The sequence below is a fragment of the Genypterus blacodes genome, unplaced genomic scaffold, assembly GCF_046128005.1.
Source record: "Genypterus blacodes isolate CSIRO-AG114 ecotype Tasmania unplaced genomic scaffold, CSIRO-AGI_Gbla_v1 ptg000072l_1, whole genome shotgun sequence".
Lineage (NCBI taxonomy): Eukaryota > Metazoa > Chordata > Actinopteri > Ophidiiformes > Ophidiidae > Genypterus > Genypterus blacodes.
This window is the reverse complement of record NW_027466882.1, coordinates 3,722,808-3,741,276: the sequence shown is the minus strand read 5'-3', so window position 1 is coordinate 3,741,276 and position 18,469 is coordinate 3,722,808. Positions and strand designations below refer to the sequence as shown.

The following is an 18,469-nucleotide window of genomic DNA, read 5'->3' as shown; positions in this document are numbered from 1 at the left end:
AAAAGGCGAAAAACCAGGCGCCAGTGACGGTGGCTGCTCCTGAATTCAAGCCTGAGGGGACCACGGAAAAACAAACGGAAGTACAGGTGACACAAGCTCCAGTGTATACCGCAACAGTGGCCCCTGCCCAAGGACAGCAAATGATCCCCACTAACCCAGCAGGTTATCCTACAGGACAACAGCCTGTCCACGCACCCATGCAGCAGGCCCCTCCAATTCATGTGCACCTCAATTCGGGGGGACAAGGCAACTATCCGCCGCCCGGAAGAGGGAGGCCAATGCAGAATATAGGACCACCCCAGCGTGGAAGATGGAGAGGACCTCCACCAACACGATATCAACGAGGACCTGACCAGACGTTGCACGACCAACAGCAGACACAATACTCCCAAAATGGTCCACCAACACCGGTAGGTCGACAACAGCTGCAGTGCTGGGGATGTGGAGAGACGGGACACGTACAGAGAGACTGTCCTACCAACCCATGGCCTGGAGCATCAAATCAGGGCCTGTGGATGGGACCTGCAGCCCAGTGGCAATAGGGGAGCCCAGAGAAACAAGAAGGGGAAGTGATAACGCCTGTACTCACGCAACAGCCACAAAGTGAACCTACCATAGACGTTATAATACAAAATCGGCAGCATAAATTTATGGTAGATACAGGTGCCACATACTCATGCATAGGCAGAGATGGAGCCGGACTTCCCCTTTCGGCATCGAAAATACGAACAGTTGGTTTCTCTGGGAAAACACAAATAATACCCCTGACTGAACCGGTTCCAATGAAAATAGGAGACAAAGTAGTATGTGCACCTATGTTATATTCAGCAGACACACCAATCAATTTACTAGGGCGTGATATACTGTGCCAGTTAAATGCCACAATAATGTGTTCACCTAATGGCATATACTTTGATGTCCCAAATAAGGTCAGCCCTCACACAAGCCCCATGATGTCCCAAGTGGCAACGACAGACTTTTCACAAAATACAGGCCAAAGGAGAGATGCACGAGTGTTTTGGATCAGGCTAACCTCACCAGATGCATTTCTGATACATGCATGGGAAACATGGAAGCCGCTGATAATCCATCAGTTTGAGAAGGCACGGGAGCCAAGTCTTCCGCTACATTGTACGATGCTATATGACGGAGATCAAGACCACGATGACTATGAGACGTGCTGGGTTGAAGCAATGAATAACCATACGACAGTCCTCCAGTATGATGCCATCATTGTGGGACCCCAAGGAGCAGCTGCTGAGGTGATAGGTACGGAGGAGGTAAAAGAATGGTTCCAAGTACCGGGATCATTGCCACACATCACCTTGCTGATAGCAGAAAACTTTGAGTCACATGATTTAGGACCAATGATGAAGAAGGCACAACTAGTACAGGAATGGACACCTACAGACTGTAAAGCCATTTGCATTTCCTCTGACGGGCAGTTCCTCAAGATCAGCATAACAACAGCAGACGAGGCCATAGCAGAAGAGGTGCAGTTACCCAGACATGATAGGAAACAAATGATGGTTGCAAAAGAGCATGAAGCTTTGTTGGAGCAAGTTCCGCCACAAGTATGGTCAGCACACAAGACAGATGTAGGTCTCGTAAAATCAGCGGAGCCCCTATATGTTCACATAAAACCAGAAGTTAGGTTACCGAGGCAGAAACAGTATCCTTTAAAACAAGAAGCTGTTGCAGGAATAAGGCCCATCATCTCAGGACTGGTAGAAGCAGGAGTTTTAGTGAAAACTAATAGTGCATGCAACACACCTATTTTTCCAATACGAAAGCCAAATGGAAATGACTATAGATTGGTGCATGATTTAAGGGCAGTTAATGCTGTTGTTGCAGAAGAAATACCTGTTGTCCCAGACCCACATACTTTGCTGTCTAACATACCTCCAGGAACAAAGTGGTACACAGTGATTGATTTGTGCTCTGCCTTCTTCAGTGTTCCAGTTCATCCGCAGTCGCAGTTCCTATTTGCGTTTACCTATGAGGGGGAACAGTATACTTATACACGTCTCCCTCAGGGTTTTGTTCACTCCCCGTCAATATTTAACCGAGTTTTAGCGAATGATCTCAGCCATCTGGACATACAGTCTACCACCTTAATGTATGTGGATGACATTTTGATATGCTCTAGCAGCAAAGAACAGTGTGAAAAAGATTCACTCACAGTCCTAACAGTTTTAGCTGAAGGAGGACACAAAGTGAGCAAAAGTAAACTACAGTTTTGTCAAACATCTGTAGAATATTTGGGCAGACAGTTGAGTGAGGAAGGAAGGCATATTGCCCCCTCCCAGCTGATGGCCATAAGTCAAGCCCCTAAGCCTCAAACAGTAGGCCAGATGTTATCTTTCCTGGGAATGACAGGATATAGCAGACCATGGATATGTGACTATGCCATTAAAACAGCTCCATTAAGAGCTTTGATACGAGCAGCTGGACAAACCCCACAGTCAGCGCAACTCCAATGGACTGAGGAAGCAGAAGGAGCGTTTCAGCTCCTTAAGAAAGATATGCAGACTGCCCCAGTTTTAGCCAATCTCGACTATCGCAAGCCATTTCACCTGTACGTAGCTGAAAGACAGGGACATGCATGTGCGGTATTGATGCAGGTGTCTCCTACCGGTAAGCAACCAATAGCGTACTATAGCACCAAATTAGATAGGGTAGAGGAAGGGCTGCCACCCTGCTACCAGGGATTAGCGGCGGCTGCATTTGCCTACAAAAAGGCGTCAGTGTTAACCATGGGACACCCTGTAATACTATATACGTCTCACCAACTGCATGCAATGCTTACCGGCCCACGTTTTGTAATAACCCAGGCCAGGCGAACAGGCTATGAGGTCCTGTTGTCAGGGTCAGAGCTAACAATACAGCGATGCACCACGATAAATCCAGCAACACGAATGGTTTTGCCTACTGAAGGGGAGCCTCATGACTGCCTTAAAGAAACAGATAGTTTTATGCAAGTACGCGACAACCTGTACAACCAGCCGATTCCGTCGGACATAGTTTTGTTTGTAGATGGATCTTGTGTACGAGGAGACACAGGAACAAAAGCTGGCTATGGCATAGTTCAGCTCAATATTGACGACACATTTACCCAAATACAATCAGTGAGCCTCGACCAACCGTGTTCTGCACAATTGGCAGAAATTAAAGCTTTAACAGCAGCATGCAAACTGGCTTCGGGCAAACGTGCCACCATTTATACAGACAGTGCCTATGGGTATGGCGTATGCCATATTAATGCCAGCATTTGGAAACAACGAGGATTTATTCGTGCAGATGGCACGCCGGTGGCGCATGGGCAAGCAGTGATAGAATTAATACAGGCCATGCAGCTTCCCACCCAATTGGCTATAGTCAAATGTGCAGCACATCAGCTGAATGATTCATCAGTGGCTAGAGGTAATAATCATGCAGATGCTGCAGCAAAAGCGGCAACGGGACAGGCCACTCAGGGGCCCATACTGTTTGAACAGGATTGTGCCCCCATAACCAACATGGCTTCATTGATACAGGCGCAGAACAGGGTTTCTGAAGCAGAACAAAGGTTATGGCTCCAAAGGGGGGCCATACGAACGGCCACTCCACACAATGGGTTATGGAGGAGTAGCCATGGGCATTTTGTGTTGCCTTTATCGTTATTGGTACTTGCAATCAAGACAGTACATGAACCTGACCACTGTTCCAGAGTTCAAGTGTTGAGAAAGTTGCAGGCTGTATGGTGGTCACCATACATGGCTGCGATGGTTGACAAAGAACTATCCATATGCCAACATTGTCCAAAGTATAATGTTAGAAAAATGTTTACTCATCCATTGGCACATATTCCAGTGCCTGAAGGTCCGTTTAAGCACCTGATGATGGATTTTGTGGACATGATTGACAGGGTACAGGGAAAAAGATACCTATTGGTGGTTGTGTGTCGGTTTAGTAGGTGGGTTGAAGCTTGTGCGACAGCTAGAAATGACCATAGAGTAGTAGCTAAGTTTTTGTGTATGGAGGTTTTCCCCAGGTTTGGAATACCAGACACTATCTCATCAGATAGTGGACCACATTTTATCTCACGGGTAATCAAAGAGATGTTCAGTAGATTGGGCATCAAACAGAAATTTGGCTGTGTCTACCATCCGCCATCACAAGGCTCGGTGGAACGAGCAAATGGGGTTTTGAAAACTAAAATCGCTAAGATTGCTGCCGATAGCAACCATAAGCTCACGTGGGTGGATGCTTTACCAATTGCTTTAATGGCCATGCGCTCCCAAACTAACCGACTAACACATCTAACTCCCCATGAAATGCTTACAGGTCGCCCGATGCCCCTTCCACAACACAGAGGGCCGACGGAGGGGCCTCCATTGCAGCAGCTGGAACGAGAGCTGGGCGATTATCTAAGAGCTTTGTCTCAAATTCACAGGCTTGTGTTTCAACAGGTGAAAGAGGCCAACAGCAAAGACGACACACACATCCCAGTAGATGTCCGTGACATCCAGGTGGGAGACCAAGTGTATATACGGGTTTTTAGACGTCAGTGGAACGAGCCTCGTAGAGACGGGCCTTTTAAAGTGGTGCTCACTACGCCCACTGCTTTGAAAGTTGAAGGTAAGCCATTTTGGTTCCATCGCAACCACTGCACCCGCCATCGACCGCCTGACCCGCCTGGTCACTTTCCTGACCAACTAGGCACCACTGACTCACGGCAGCATGCTGAAGGGGACGCGCAACGCGGCCCCCAGACCACGCCCGCTAACACTAGCCCTGCCCATAGTAGCTCAAGTGACTCAAGCTCCTCTCACGCACAGCGACGGTCGGCCAGACTACGGGCTCACCGTCAACAAAGTAGTTCGAGCGGTTCTACTAGTAGTTCTGGCTCGACTGATGGACAGGTGTCGCCTGATCCTGCAACAGGGGAAGTGCCTACAGGCAGCGGTGAAAGAGCAGTTGAGGACCATGCTGTGTCACGTACTGATGACGCTCCTGATGTGCAAGCAGGGCCATCAGGAATTCAGACGTCTGCCGGGTCGCCGCCACCCGCCTCACCCACAGGGGAGGTGGGCCCACCGACTCCAGACTACCCGCCAACGCCGGGCCACGATTGGTCTGATTCAGATTAGTTGGTTTGCCCTTATAGTGCTAACCTTGGGAGGGTTAGCAAGGGGGGAAGTTATATTAACCAACACACACCAATCAAACACTCAGCACCCACTAGATGGATGTGCCATGGCCATGATTACGTTAGCAACTAACAAGGGCATAGTGGATAAAGGGGTAGTCACACCAACAGTGTATATAAAAGCGGACATCTATGAACATGTGTTGGCAATAGCCTATGCCACAGCCGAACCAGTAGGGAAGGAATGGCTGGGTTATCCGCTCAACGCAGAATGCCGGGGAGAAGGGATGGTGATCATTCAGGTAAAATGCACAAACATCGCATGCCAACATCAGGGAACAGGACAGGAAATGACAATAGGGGAAGCAAGAGATAAAATACAATTAGCAAACAAACGACACAAGAGGGATCTGGAAAAACTACGATCTACACAATGGAGTAGTAACATGTTTCAGACATGGCTTAGATTCTCAGCGGAGGAAATGGCTGCAGCCAAGAAAGAGAAACGGGAATGCATTGCCTGCTATAATGCGAAAAGAATTCCACAGTTCAAAATACTGCCGGGAAGCGCAATAGGAAGCTGCCCATATTTTAACGAGGGCAGGTGTTTCGCTCAGTGTGCAATGCATATGGCAGGGAAAACAAAGGGATGGAGCAAAGATGATGAAATTTGCCCACACCGGCTCCAATATACAGGATATGATGTTACCACGGTAATTCCCCCAGTAGTTCACAAACCAGATGGATTGATTTTTCCTTTCTGCATAGTAAGAGGGAGAGAACTAGAAAACGTCGCTAATGCAAAAACAGGGGCAATGACAGATGCAGCAGGACTGATACAATGCGGCATGGAAACATGGTATCCAATAATAGAGACAGGGAACACCACAACTACCACCAAGTCATGTACCACCAGGCCAAAAGCCCGCATTCAATGCAAGCAGGTGATACCCAATGGAGGTCGTGTAACTTACGAACAGAACTCCTCCTACATGGCTCAATACCGCCTGGCAGATTTTGGACAGGGTACAGAGCCACTAGGAGATATCTTCTGGATATGTGAGCACAATACTACACTATTGTCTAAATTACCACCCAATTGGACAGGTATGTGTGCACCATTAATGTTAACAGGTCAGCTATCTCTAATAACGCAACAAGACACTCTGGACCACCCCAGAAATAGGAGAGATACCGAGAACTCCAATGGCAAAACCTATATGGACGACAGTCAGGAGCATGGCTGGGATTGGAAAAATACAGATGAAGTGTACATTAGTTGGGACCAAGTCCCATACGGGATCCCTGAAGAACACACTGCTATAGGAACAGAATGGGTAAAAAGTGGACGAGCAGTAGGATCAGTTCCATTTGTAGGACCCATCAACAATGCCCAGTACATAGCACGGAATAGCCGATGGGTGAATTACCTATGGTATAATCAACAGAGATTTATCAACTTCACTATAGTAGGGATAGGTCTGATAAGAGAACAACTGCATGCTACATCCATTATGACCCTACAGAACAGATTTATCCTGGAAGCAAGAATGGCTGCAGACCAAGGCGTTTGTGATATTATCGGAGAAGAATGTTGTACCCTGATCCCGTTACATACAGGACCAAAAGGCAATTTGACGCGGGTCCTGTCAGAAATGAAACGCATGCGACATGAACACGTTAAAAATTCTAATTGGAATACACAGTTGAAAGGTTTCTGGGATTGGCTGGGAAAATTGGGATGGCTGAAATGGCTAAAGACAATTGGAATAGCATTAGGAGGAATAGTGCTGATAGTACTAGTTATAATTGGGTGTGTTATACCATTGCTGCGCGTCCTAATCCTCCGCATGATTAAAGGAGTAACGGGACAATTTCCAGTAATCCAGATACAGGTAGACGCCGATCAGGTAGAACACATACACATGACAGGGTATGAGCCCACTGAACTGATGGCAGGGGGTGTGCCCGATGAAAAATGCTACGCTTACAGTGAATCACCATCCACTCTCCCAAACGGTATGTAGAAAAGTAGATAAAAGTAGTTTTAGAAATATAGCAGTGTATAATTATATAAACTGTACATAGTAATTGTAAATATTTTCATCACAGACGGTGCCCCAAAAATGGCGGAGGCATTCTATGCCAGCCAGCAGGCACCTCCAGATATGGACCCAGGGCAGAGCCACAGGCCAAATGGACCAAACAACACACCAATATATACAGGAACACCACACCCAGAGATAGATAGATATAGTTCACTTAGGCAACCAGGCAAAGACGGAGTGAGTCCGTGGCAGGAGGAGCAGCATGATTTTCCCATCCAGGTGCTGGAGAACCCCAGGAGAGTCCAGTACCTGATGCCCCCGCCAGTGACACCATCGATGGGACCTCCTCCGAATCCATGGTCATCGCCCATCATGGAACCGGAACAACGCTTCAGCCCAGAGAGCCCTGAGGACCCAGACGATCAAGGCCTCTCACCAAGTCCAGGACAATCGAGCAGAGGCATCCCGCTGATACCCACTCAGAATCTACGCACCGCAAGGGTAACGCCTGAGGTCCGACAACATCCTGCCGCACCTCCACCTCCCGACGCCACCCCTCAACTTCCCAACTTCACGCCTCAACTACCGGATTTCACGATTGACGATCTCAGACACATAACTAGGTTTGTGTCACGCCCGCTCAGCCTGCTTACCACTCCAGGTGACCTCCGGGAGGACATTTTGAGTATGAGTAAAGATGTGTTCACCCAGCTGCAAGCAGGCCTGTCTGACAGAGCACGAAGATTATTGTGCGCCACCAGAAGGGCTCTATACGCTCGTTGGAAAAGTCAGCGGGTTAGACAACTAGAAGCTGACAATCTGCGTCTAAGGCAGATAGAGAGGCAGAGCCATGTATTACAAGAACAAGCGAACCATCTGCAAGACGAGAATGACCTGATGCAGTATACAGTATCACAACTGCGCCGTGCCAATGCTTTACTGATCCATTTCTGTCAAGGGCGGCTGCGAGGTCAGACAGCAGCTCTCAGTGGACTGGAAGTCCAAATGAGGGGAAACACGATGGGAGGTGTTCCACCACCGGCACGGGAGCAGGGCCAAGATTGGAGACGTGGACGAACATAAAGCCAATGGCAGATCAAGACATACTGAATGAAGCTGTACAGGCCGTTTTTGGCAATGACCAATTAGAAGAAGAAGACATGGTAATAGAAGACGATAATATACCCTACGAAGTAATGTACATAAGCAGATGGGAGCAATGGAAAATGCTACGTGACCAAAATGTTTTAGCTGGAAGAACTGTAGGAGGATGGGACTATGGTGATTTTTTGACTCCCAAAATCCAGTTCATAAACGAGCATACAGACATTGCATCCCTGGCCCCTGGACCCAAGGTAATTAACACCCTGGTAGGAACAGTGTCAACCCTTACTGATGTAAAGACTGAATGGCATGCGCCATGGATAACAGCATCAGATCCCGTCACGCCACATCTATCCTGGGAAACGTTACCCAGCATCGAGCAAAAACAAAAAGATGTCAGGGCAAGGCACCTGCACGAACTGTTTCAACAGATATTGGAGCAGGGTGACATGCAGTATTGGGATGAAGGGTTTGGAGTGTTAACCGGATATGAGCGAAGGCAGCCTATCACAGCGGTTCATCCACAATTGTTTGTACAGAAGTTGACATACCATGTATTTGTGATATATTACTTGTTTTTGTGGAAACACCTGTATCCAGATCAGAGCAGAAGCCCTTTTACGGTGTACCCAGGGTCTAACGACACCCGATATCTGCTGGCTGCCTACAGCAAGAAAGTTGTGACAAACATTCTGGACGGAGGTCACAGAATCATTTGGTCTGACACAACACACGAAATGCGTCAGTGGCTGCATTTAATATCCCTCAAAGATAAAAGGGTGACAGAGGTCATTAGGCCACATGGCCCCATGCGTCGGCTCTGTGCCAACGGAGAAGGGCTAGCGCCGTACAATGGGGAGTTCATCCGGAGAGCGGTGGAGTTCTATGATGCCGTAGAGGCAGAAAAGGCGGCGGAGTAGATAGAAACTTACAGTCAATGGCGGAGATGGAGATGAATGTATGATCAAGATTGTTATAATACTAAGACTTTAAAAGGACTCAGTCCTACTGATAGTCGCCAGAGTTGTTTTACTTTGTTAATCAAAGGCATTATCCTCTTACAGGATGTGTTTAAGCTACAACCCAGGCATGAAAGTAATAGGAGATTGACCTGTGGTGAGAGGGGAGTAGGAGCAGGCTGGGAGGAACCCCATATTATGGCTGCCCCAAGGCAGATATATTTTTTGTACTATGTTAAAACAAAAAGAAAATCCTTCTATAAACAAATCCTAAAGAGGCAGTGCTCCTCACAAGTCGCACCGAAAGGATTACTCCTTTCCGAACGCCCCACAGAGTCAACTGGTCAACAGTGGATATGGGATGATGCTTTTTGGAATGGGTAAAGCTCCATATATACCTGCATATATATATATATATATCGGTAGCAGTAGGTCACTAATCATAGAGCGCATGAGCACTTATGTTACCCAGATATATCATTGTGTTATTTTGTCATATGTTGCCCACATATACCATTGCGGTTACTTATGTTACTTCTGTTTATTTCTTTATGACTGGTTTGTTTTTGTTATGAGAAATGTGTACAATGAATGCTAGCTGGCCACCTGGAGAGGGTTTTACCTTGGCCAGATGTAATGGGAGGATGTTTCCCTCTCCATGTCGCTAGATTCAGCTGGAAGGCCAGACAAGGACGATCACTGCGTAGTCTCACATGGATTTAGTCCAGGAGGATAAGGGATGACAGTCGGTTGTGTTTTGCAGCTGAGTTGTCATCTGCTGCAGTGAACCTCATTGTCAGGAATTAGAAGAATCAGAGGGTGTTTGATTTCTTTATTATTCACATTGTATGTATTTTAGACTAGTCACTATCACATTGCATGTATTTTAAGGTTTATCACCATCACTTTGCATGATTGCAGAAGGTATTTCCCATTTATCATTCATTGGGTGGTCCTTTCAGGACCAAAGGGGGGAATGTTGAGAATAATTGCTCTGAGCACAGTGCATGCACCTGGTGGGGTAGCACTGAGAGGGTGAAGTTGTAACTACATGTGTTGAGAACACCCGGCCTGATGTCATGTAGACGCCTGCTGCACCTGTTGTGTGAGAATGAATGGGTGCTGACGGATAGCTCGAGGTTGTGCTGTCACACCCCAGTAGGCACACAGTAACACTGCGATGGGAAGATTACTAGCAAACTCAGCCCCAGACCAACCAATAGGAAGAGTCCCAAGAAAGGCGAATCAGGGCCAAGGGGAAGGAAGGCGATGCCATTACTGTTTTTAGGGTTTGCAAGATTGCTTTACACGATTAAGATCAAACGAGTAATCATAATAGTGGCAAGTACCTATAAATTTAGGATAAAGGGGAAGGGCCTGGGGCGTGGAAAACCCAGGTCCAGAATAGTATATAAGGAGAAGACAAAGAGACACAAGCCAGAGCAACCCCGGGGTTTTCCTCTCACTTGATTCATTTGTACCTTGCTGCAAATAAACATTTTACTTGGATCTGAAGACTGGTTTCCTCAACTGCTTTTAGACTATAGCTGAAGACAAGTTTTTTACTAGCCAGAACCTTGAAGACTGATTAGAAGTGAACTATTGACGTACTATTGCCACGTCACCGTAAGCATTTTGGCCCTCTGAGCAGCAGGCCTCACCTAATCCTCCTCCCTCATGTTTCACTCCCTCTGTCAACACGCAATTTCCCTCGGGAGAATAAAGTTGTATCTTATCTTATCTGAAATGTAAGTGTTCTTCTGATGAAGGCATCATGTAAATTGTGATATACACGAACTTGAGTGTAGTCATGTGTACACGGTGACTTGAACTTGGTCTGTCTCACCTATAAAGAGCCTCTGTGTGGCTGCTCTCCTATTTTACGGCCATACCACTCTGAACACGCCCGATCTCGTCTGATCTCAGAAGCTAAGCAGCGTTGGACCAGGTTTGACTTGGATGGGAGACCGCCTGGGAATACCCGGTGCCGTTAGCATTTTGGCCCTCTGAGCAGCAGGCCTCACCGGGTCCTCCTCCCTCATGTTTCACTCCCTCTGTAAACACGCAATTTCCCTCGGGAGAATAAAGTTGTATCTTATCTTATCTTATATGAAAGCATACATTCAGAAAATGAGTATTGCACATGGTCATAATATGAGAAGATTGAATGCACATGAGAAGTGAAGTACACGAGCCACTGCGTGACGATGATGATGATGACGATGATGATGATGATGAAAGTGAGCGTCAGAGATGTTAGTGGTCCCTCTTTATGTTCTATATGATGATTATCAGTTTCATTAGGTAAGACTTCATTATCCAGAAATGTGTGTTTCTGATGAAGGCATCATGTAAATTGTGATATACATGAACTTGAGTGTAGTCATGTGTACACGGTGACTTGAACTGGGTCCGTCTCACCTCTGAAGAGCCTCTGTGTGGCTGCTCTCTTCGTTTACGTCCATACCACTCTGAACACGCCCGATCTTGTCTGATCTCGGAAACTAAGCAGCGTCGGGCCAGGTTGGTACTTGGATGGGAGACCGCCTGGGAATACCCGGTGCAGTAAGCATTTTGGCCCTCTGAGCAGCAGGCCTCACCTGGTCCTCCTCCCTCATGTTTCACTCCCTCTGTGAACACGCAATTTCCCTCAGGAGAATAAAGTTGTATCCTATCTTATCTTATATGAAAGAAAACATTCAGAAAATGAGTATTGCCCATGGTCATAATATGAGAAGATTGAATGCACATGAGAAGTGAAGTACACCAGCCACTGTGTGACGATGATGATGATGATGATGATGATGATGATGATGATGATGATGATGATGAAAGTGAGCGTCAGAGATGTAAGTGGTCCCTCTGTATGTTCTATGTTATGATTATCAGTTTCATTAGGTAAGACTTCATTATCCAGAAATGTGTGTTTCTGATGAAGGCATCATGTAAATTGTGATATACATGAACTTGAGTGTAGTCATGTGTACACGGTGACTTGAACTGGGTCTGTCTCACCTATAAAGAGCCTCTGTGTGGCTGCTCTCCTCGTTTACGGCCATACCACTCTGAACACGCCCGATCTCGTCTGATCTCTGAAGCTAAGCAGTGTCGGGCCAGGTTAGTACTTGGATGGGAGACCGCCTGGGAATACCTGGTGCCGTAAGCATTTTGGCCCTCTGAGCAGCAGGCCTCACCTGGTCCTCCTCCCTCATGTTTCACTCCCTCTGCTAATACGCAAGTTCCCTCGGGAGAATAAAGTTGTATCTTATCTTATCTTATATGAAAGCATACATTCAGAAAATGAGTATTGCACATGGTCATAATATGAGAAGATTGAATGCACATGAGAAGTGAAGAACACGAGCCACTGTGTGACAATGATGATGATGAGGATGAAAGTGAGCGTCAGAGATGTAAGTGGTCCCTCTGTATGTTCTATGTGATGATTATCAGTTTCATTAGGTAAGACTTCATTATCCAGAAATGTGTGTTTCTGATGAAGGCATCATGTAAATTGTGATATACATGAACTTGAGTGTAGTCATGTGTACACGGTGACTTGAACTGGGTCTGTCTCACCTATAAAGAGCCTCTGTGTGGCTGCTCTCCTCGTTTACGGCCATACCACTCTGAACACGCCCGATCTCCTCTGATCTCGGAAGCTAATCAGCGTCGGGCCAGGTTAGTACTTGGATGGGAGACCGCCTGGGAATACCCGGTGCCGTAAGCATTTTGGCCCTCTGAGCAGCAGGCCTCTCATAGTCCTCCTCCCTCATGTTTCACTCCCTCTGTCAACACGCAATTTCCCTCGGGAGAATAAAGTTTTATCTTACCTTATCTGAAATGTTAGTGTTCTTCTGATGAAGGCATCATGTAAATTGTGATATACATGAACTTGAGTGTAGTCATGCGTACACGGTGACTTGAACTGGGTCTGTCTCACCTATAAAGAGCCTCGCTCTCCTAGTTTACGGCCATACCACTCTGAACACGCCCGATCTCGTCTGATCTCAGAAGCTAAGCAGCGTCGGGCCAGGTTAGTACTTGGATGGGAGACCGCCTTGGAATACCCGGTGCAGTAAGCATTTTGGCCCTCTGAGTAGCAGGCCTCACCTGGTCCTCCTCCCTCATGTTTCACTCACTCTGTGAACACGCAGGTTCCCTTGGAGGAATAAAGTTGTATCTTATCTTATCTTATATGAAAGCATACATTCAGAAAATGAGTATTGCACATGGGCATAATATGAGAAGATTGAATGCACATGAGAAGTGAAGTACACCAGCCACTGTGTGACGATGATGATGATGATGATGATGATGATGATGATGATGATGAAAGTGAGCGCCAGAGATGTTAGTGGTCCCTCTGTATGTTCCATGTGATGATTATCAGTTTCATTAGGTAAGACTTCATTATCCAGAAATGTGTGTTTCTGATGAAGGCATCATGTAAATTGTGATATACATGAACTTGAGTGTAGTCATGTGTACACGGTGACTTGAACTGGGTCTGTCTCACCTATAAAGAGCCTCTGTGTGGCTGCTCTCCTTGTTTACGGCCATACCACTCTGAACACGCCCGATCTCGTCTGATCTCGGAAGCTAATCAGCGTCGGGCCAGGTTAGTACTTGGATGGGAGACCGCCTGGGAATACCCGGTGCCGTAAGCATTTTGGCCCTCTGAGCAGCAGGCCTCACCTGGTCCTCCCCCCTCATGTTTCACTCCCTCTGTCAACACCCAATGTCCCTCGGGAGAATAAAGTTGTATCTTATCTTATCTTATATGAAAGCATACATTCAGAAAATGAGTATTGCACATGGGCATAATATGAGAAGATTGAATGCACATGAGAAGTGAAGTACACCAGCCACTGTGTGACGATGATGATGATGATGATGATGATGATGATGATGATGATGAAAGTGAGCGCCAGAGATGTTAGTGGTCCCTCTTTATGTTCTATGTGATGATTATCAGTTTCATTAGGTAAGACTTCATTATCCAGAAATGTGTGTTTCTGATGAAGGCATCATGTAAATTGTGATATACATGAACTTGAGTGTAGTCATGTGTACACGGTGACTTGAACTGGGTCTGTCTCACCTATAAAGAGCCTCTGTGTGGCTGCTCTCCCCGTTTACGGCCATACCACTCTGAACACGCCTGATCTCGTCTGATCTCGGAAGCTAAGCAGCGTCGGGCCAGGTTAGTACTTGGATGGGCGACCGCCTGGGAATACCCGGTGCCGTAAGCATTTTGGCCCTCTGAGCAGCAGGCCTCACCTGGTCCTCCTCCCTCATGTTTCACTCCCTCTGTCAACACGCAATTTCCCTCGGGAGAATAAAGTTGTGTCTTATCTTATTTGAAATGTTAGTGTTCTTCTGATGAAGGCATCATGTAAATTGTGATATACATGAACTTGAGTGTAGTCATGTGTACACGGTGACTTGAACTGGGTCTGTCTCACCTATAAAGAGCCTCTGTGTGGCTGCTCTTCTTGTTTACGGCCATACCACTCTGAACGCGGAAGTAAGAGGAGGTGTGTGTGAGCTCCAGGCGTGCGTGTATTTTGACTGATCCTGTGCGGCAATTTTGATTTTGAGTTTGAACTGTGGCGTTTCTTTAAGCCCAGATTTTTCGTTTCTTTGATAGCTCGGTTTTTGGAGCCACCCCCAGCAGTTTTGACTGTCTGGGGGACACTTTAAGTTATTTGTTTGTTTGGTTTGTGTTTTCCTGATGGAAAATAGTTTATACTGTGCTCCAAGTATGGTGAGAACCAGAGGAAAGGGAGCCAGAGTTGCTGCACCGGGCCCGGACCGGACGGCCGAGGCAAGCGAGCCGATGGTGAAAGACGATCGGGCGTACAGGACCGTGGACGGTCAGAATATGACGGGAGAAATGGAGGACACACGTGCGGTGACAGCTCCTGACGTAGCCGAAAATGCGGAAGGAGGAAGAGGGCAGGAGAGAGAAATCATCAGAGAGGAAGAGATACGGATTATTAAGGATAAAGCTGAAGAGTTTCAGCAAAATTTAACGCTCGCCCTGGAGCTGATTGGAGAAGATAAAGTGACCGCAATGGAGCTGATCCAGGCAATACAAGACACTTGTGGGAAAATCATCGCCTGCCGGTACACGGGCAGAAATAAATATGAGATCACAATGAATCACCCGAAGGGGAAAGAAAGACTATTGGACGGCATAAAAATTGGACAGACCGCGATCATGTCCAAGGAGTTATGTAATGATGAGCTGGTGGTCTCGTTTCTGGGGCTGCCGGCGTATATCACGGACAGCGTCATTCTGGGCAAGCTGAACAGCTGGGGAGTGAGTGCAGTATCCCCGATCATCAGGAGAATGTGGCCGGGAACTAGAATTGCTGACGGAACAAGATACGTGAAAGTTAAATTCACGGAGACGGTCCAATCACTTCCATATTCGACCAAGTTTGAGACGGCTTTTGGAGCAGAGTTCTTCAGAGTTTTGCACGACAAACAGGTGAAAGTGTGCAGACAGTGCATACAGACTGGTCATATCCTGAGGGACTGTCCAGATTTCCTTTGTAGAAAATTTGGAGAGCAGGGGCACTATGCAAGGGAGTGCATGGGCAGAGGGAACAAATGCCAGAGCTGCAAAAAGGAGAGCAGCAGATGTGTTTGTGAGGACGTTGATCATGCTCCAGGGACGGGAGGAAAGCAACGTGAGGAGCAGGAAGAATCGAGAGAGAATATCTCTGAGAGGGAGGAGACCGAGAAGGATCGTGCGGAGGGGCAAGCGGAGAAAGGAAGAGACATACTGGAGTCGGACGGAGAGCAAGGAATGGAGGTGAGAGGATCGACAGCTGAGGTGCCGGGACATGGAGACGCAGCAGAGGGGCAGAGTGTGAATACATCGGAGAGAAAGGAGAGGAAGGTGAAAATTGTTCAACTTCAGCGGCCCCCAGAATCAGACTCAGAGATATGCTTGACGGGGTCTCAAGAGTCGGGGAACTCGGAGTCTGATATGGACCTCGGAAACAGCCAGGAGCTGGGGAAGAGAAGACTGCAATGGATGCTGAAGACAAGGGGATCAAAAAGAGGAAAAAGTAAGACGTGAACTGTAGCATAAAGATGATGGGCCTGATTTATCTCTATGTATTTACAATGTTAAAAATACTATCGCAAAACACAAACGGCTTAAGATGTATTAACAAGATGCGAGATGTTTTAAGGGTGGATACTTTTGACATCCTCTGTGTACAAGAGACTAAGTGGACAAGGGAGTGGAGAAGCTATCTGAGGGATACATGGGCTGGAAAAGTGTGGGCAAACAACGGTGTAAATGGACGAGCCGGAGTCGCTATTTTTGCTAAAGGAGATAAGATCAAAAATGTTAAGGAAATAGTGAAGGATGATGAGGGAAGGGTGATCGGTATTGAATTTATTTACAGGAATGTGCTTTACAAACTTTTGAATATTTATGCACCGAATGAGGACAACAAGCGTGGAATTTTCTTTGATCAACTAAAACCGCATTTGGGAGGGAACATTTGTGTAGTGGGGGATTTTAACTGTGCACTTACGAGATTGGATATATCAAGCAACAATACATACAAAAGTGATATAAGTAGGAAATCGCTAAATGAGCTTTTTGACTATTTCAACCTGGTAGATCTGTGGAGGGTGCGCAATATGGGAGAAAGGGGCTTTTCCAGACGACAGACGGTTCTGGGGAAACTTAAACAGTCCAGGATTGACTTATGTCTATTAGCATCTGGGCTGGAAAAAAAGATTTCAAAATGCTGGTATGAGTTCACAGGGTTTAGCGATCATGCAAGGTTATGGGTGGAGCTGGGGGAGAAAGAGCACAAAGGTGGAGGGTTATGGTGTTTAAATAACAGTGTTTTGCTGGATGGAAAATATAGGGAGAAAGTTGAAAATCTACTGAAAGAAAGAAAAAGAGAACTGCAGGGTGAGGGTTGTATAAATATGGGGGAGTGGTGGGAGGAGGTGAAATTGCACATCAAAAAAGTGACAATAAACTATTGTAAAAATAAAATGGAGAAGGAAAGAAGGACTGAGTATAGTTTAAGAGACCAGATTAATAAAGAGCTGGAAAGGTCGATTGCAGAGGAAAACTTCAACAATCTAAAATATCTCATGCTGAGAAAACAATTAGATGAGCTTGAGAAGAAACGGAGCAGAGGGGCAGCTATCAGATCGAGGATGAAGGATATTTTAGAAGGGGAAAAGAATACAAGTTTCTTTTTAGGGCTTGAAAAAAGACAGCAAAAGAAAGCTCATCTGCAAAACCTGAAAAATGAAGAGGGTAAGACAATGGAGAAGACAGAGGAAATGCTGGAGGTGGCTCATAAACATTTTAAAACACTTTTTTCAAAGATGGAGGTAAACTCTACAGACCACAGTGTTTTTGAAGGGATAGAAAAAAAATTAGGGGAAGATGACAGAGCAGACTGTGATAAAAACATAACAGAGGAAGAATTGGAAAGAGCAATAAATGGTTTGAATAAGAACAAAAGTCCAGGGCTGGATGGGTTATCGGGGGAATTTTACATCACCTTTAAACAGGTGATGAAGCCAATTCTCCTGAGAATCTTTCAATGCATGGAGCGGGAGGGGAAAGCATCTGGGGACTTCTTCACGGGGCTAATCCGAGTGGTGTATAAGAATAAGGGTGACAAAGGTGATTTGGGGAATTATAGGCCAATTAGTCTGCTAAATACAGATTATAAAATACTGGCTAAAATCCTGGCAAACAGATTGAAGGAGGTGATAGGCACAGTGGTGAATCCCTGTCAGTGTTATGGTGTGGTAGGGAGAGACATTAGTGACATCATCTTATCGATCCAGGACATCTTTGACAAAATGAATCAGAAGGGAGGGCTGTACATAGGGGTTGATTTAGAGAAGGCGTTTGATAGGGTGGATCATGATTTTTTGTTTAAAACACTGGAAAAGATGGGTTTCGGGGAAGGTTTCACTAAATGGATTAGGTTAATATATAGGAATGCCATCAGTAGGGTGAAAATAAACGGGAGGTTAACTGAGAGCTTCGCTCTGGAGAGGTCAATCAGGCAAGGATGCCCGCTTTCAGCTATGTTATACTCCATAGCGGCAGAACCCTTGTCTGCCCTCATTAGGAGGGACCCAGGGATTTTGGGGATTGAAATGGAAGATAAAACGGACACGAAAATCTACCAGTACGCAGATGACATAAGTATTACGGT

The 18,469-nt window shown here is 46.3% G+C and overlaps 5 non-coding genes and 2 pseudogenes across 5 annotated transcripts; all 7 read left to right on the top strand.

The window, feature by feature from the left end:
• Positions 1–11,120: 11,120 nt before the first annotated feature.
• LOC143005909 (5S ribosomal RNA) lies at positions 11,121–11,238 on the top strand (annotated as a pseudogene).
• A 457-nt stretch (positions 11,239–11,695) lies between these two features.
• LOC143005903 (5S ribosomal RNA) lies at positions 11,696–11,814 on the top strand (annotated as a pseudogene).
• Positions 11,815–12,289: 475 nt separating this feature from the next.
• LOC143005872 (5S ribosomal RNA) lies at positions 12,290–12,408 on the top strand. The gene has a single exon (XR_012964109.1). It is a non-coding gene; the product is annotated as a 5S ribosomal RNA (ribosomal RNA).
• Positions 12,409–12,853: 445 nt separating this feature from the next.
• On the top strand, positions 12,854–12,972 carry LOC143005942 (5S ribosomal RNA). Its single transcript, XR_012964148.1, has one exon. It is a non-coding gene; the product is annotated as a 5S ribosomal RNA (ribosomal RNA).
• A 236-nt stretch (positions 12,973–13,208) lies between these two features.
• Positions 13,209–13,327, top strand: LOC143005877 (5S ribosomal RNA). The gene has a single exon (XR_012964113.1). It is a non-coding gene; the product is annotated as a 5S ribosomal RNA (ribosomal RNA).
• A 466-nt stretch (positions 13,328–13,793) lies between these two features.
• Positions 13,794–13,912, top strand: LOC143005914 (5S ribosomal RNA). The gene has a single exon (XR_012964122.1). It is a non-coding gene; the product is annotated as a 5S ribosomal RNA (ribosomal RNA).
• A 466-nt stretch (positions 13,913–14,378) lies between these two features.
• On the top strand, positions 14,379–14,497 carry LOC143005908 (5S ribosomal RNA). The gene has a single exon (XR_012964121.1). It is a non-coding gene; the product is annotated as a 5S ribosomal RNA (ribosomal RNA).
• Positions 14,498–18,469: the final 3,972 nt, after the last annotated feature.